Source organism: Crocuta crocuta, unplaced genomic scaffold (assembly GCF_008692635.1).
Source record: "Crocuta crocuta isolate KB4526 unplaced genomic scaffold, BGI_CrCroc_1.0 scaffold288, whole genome shotgun sequence".
Classification (NCBI taxonomy): domain Eukaryota; kingdom Metazoa; phylum Chordata; class Mammalia; order Carnivora; family Hyaenidae; genus Crocuta; species Crocuta crocuta.
The window spans coordinates 2,567,411-2,569,437 of record NW_027532607.1 but is presented as its reverse complement, the minus strand read 5'-3'; the positions used below and the strand labels follow the sequence as shown (position 1 = coordinate 2,569,437).

The 2,027-nt window shown below is 52.8% G+C and overlaps 1 protein-coding gene across 8 annotated transcripts in view; it reads left to right on the top strand.

Annotated features, from left to right (window-relative positions):
• The first annotated feature begins 493 nt into the window (after positions 1-493).
• STRADA (STE20 related adaptor alpha) overlaps positions 494-2,027 on the top strand; it is a 26,986-nt gene continuing 25,452 nt past the window's right edge. For 6 of the 8 annotated variants that reach the window (XM_077780308.1, XM_077780306.1, XM_077780307.1 and 3 more), the window contains exon 1: positions 497-593. The gene's annotated coding sequence lies outside the window, so the exon portion shown is untranslated. Of the gene's footprint in view, positions 594-712; positions 870-2,027 lie in introns of those variants that run through there. The other 2 variants (XM_077780302.1, XM_077780303.1) reach the window with 2 other exon arrangements.

The following is a 2,027-nucleotide window of genomic DNA, read 5'->3' as shown; positions in this document are numbered from 1 at the left end:
AATCGTATTTTAAGTAGCCAAGTCATCAGCTAGGGTTGGTCTATTTGCCTTACTCTAGTCCCCCTGATTCTTCATTATCGAAATTATCCTACTTCCTGCTGCAGGGGCGCAGAGGCTCCCAGGAGCCTTTCTCGAACCCTGCAGGCCCCACCGAGGACGAGCTAATGCCTTCGGCTTCCACACACATGGGGCGAAAAATCCCTGTATTAGAGACCGTACGCCCTCCGTCAGGAACGCGCTTCGCGGACCGAGCTAACTCTGAAGCGAAGAAGCGCGTTCCGCGCGGGCACCACCGAAGGCCCTCCGCTAGGGCGGAGCGCCCCCGAGACGACGCACGAACGGCTGGGGAGCTGCCCCACCCGCTCCGGGCCGCTGGGGTGCGGCGGAGCTCCCTTACCCGCCTGGACCGGGGGGGCGGAGCTTCAGCGCTCGCGCGGGCTCAGCGGGCGCGGGCTCCACCACCCTCGCCGGGTCCCGCTACTGCGCATGGCACGTTGCGTACCTCCCCCCACCAACCGGCCTGGCGGCGCAGCCCTAAACTCAGGAGGCGGAGCTGAGACGGGGTCGGGACTGCTTGCTAACTTCAGGACCAGGTACCGGGCTGGCGGGGCCGCCTGGTGCGCTCCAGGACCAGTCCCTTCTCGCCCTGACGCCGATTCCATCTCCTCAGGGGCGGGCCTTCGNCCCCCCCCCCCCTCACCCTCCAGGAGCCCCTTTTCACCCAGTCTTCCTCGGTTCGCGCAATGGGGGGCTGCAGCCTGAGAGCAGAATAGGCTTGGGCCTGCCCGGGAGACACCGGAGCGGAGTTGCCGGGAGAGGGAAGAGAGCGCCTGCATATTACCCTTCGCCCCCCCGCCCCCGACTTCCAGGTGGGGAACCTGGGGCCCAGGTGTCAGTTTGTCCTGCTCAAAGAGGTAGCCGATCCTGTGTTGACCTCTTCCTCCCTCCCTCACCCCCCCCATCCTACAACCCCAATTCCCATTTATCCCAGGCTGGACAGGCAAACCCCCTTAAGGAGAGAGATTTAGGTGACTCCCTGAATCAGCAAAAACAAAGAGCTGCTAATTGTCTTATTGTTTTCCAAGAATGTTTCAGCGCCCACAGTAGATTTGGGGTGGAGATGGGCGGGGGTGGGAGGTAGGGAATTGAGCGCGAGGGAAGGGGAGTGGTTAAATAAAATTGTTCAAGTTTCCAGAAAATGGAGACTTTATCTGCCCAGCTTTCTGTTAAGATATACTAGCATATTCTAACTCGATTCCCCCAAAGAGGGGATTCGAATTGGTCCTTTTCTTACTGTATAGTACCTGTTGGAGTAGGACCTTCTTCCAATATATTCCAATTTGAGGCATTAAGACAGTTCTTCACTGACTGATTGAAACTGTCTAAAGACACCCAAGACTTTCTTGTCCTTGAGAATTAAAGAAACCAAGTCTCACCCAGTTACTGCCTTAGGCCAGGATCCTATTCAGCCGTTAGTTACAGTGCTGAACTGGTTAAGTCTGTTCCCCCAATCCTTTGATCAGGTTTCTTAGAATATTGTGACTCAAATGCAGTGTTTATAGTTGTAACCCCAGACATAGAAGAATTTCAGAAAAACAGTGACAAAAATAGAGAAAGGGGGAAAATAAATAAATCAAGGTAAATGAATTCTTTCTATACTGTTTGGCATCTGGTCAGCAGCATTGTCAGATCAGGCCATGTCTTCTCAGTCATCTTTGTATCTTTGCACACTCAGTCTTGACACTTCTCCCTAGGCTTCTGTGTTATCACTCTGGTTTCTAGAGCACAGGTTCTGGAACAGATCTAACAAGTCCTCTACCACTTGCCTGTGGAATTTTGGGCATTTAACCTCTTTGAGCTTTAAGTTCCTGATCTGTGAAACGAGGATGATAGTACTTATTGTGAGCTGATCTCTCTGAAGCATTTAGCACAGATCCTTGCACATAGTAAGTTCACCATAAATGCTTGCTGCTTTTATTATTTTTACTATTAATAATTTAACAGATACGGGAGTGCCCATATTATGT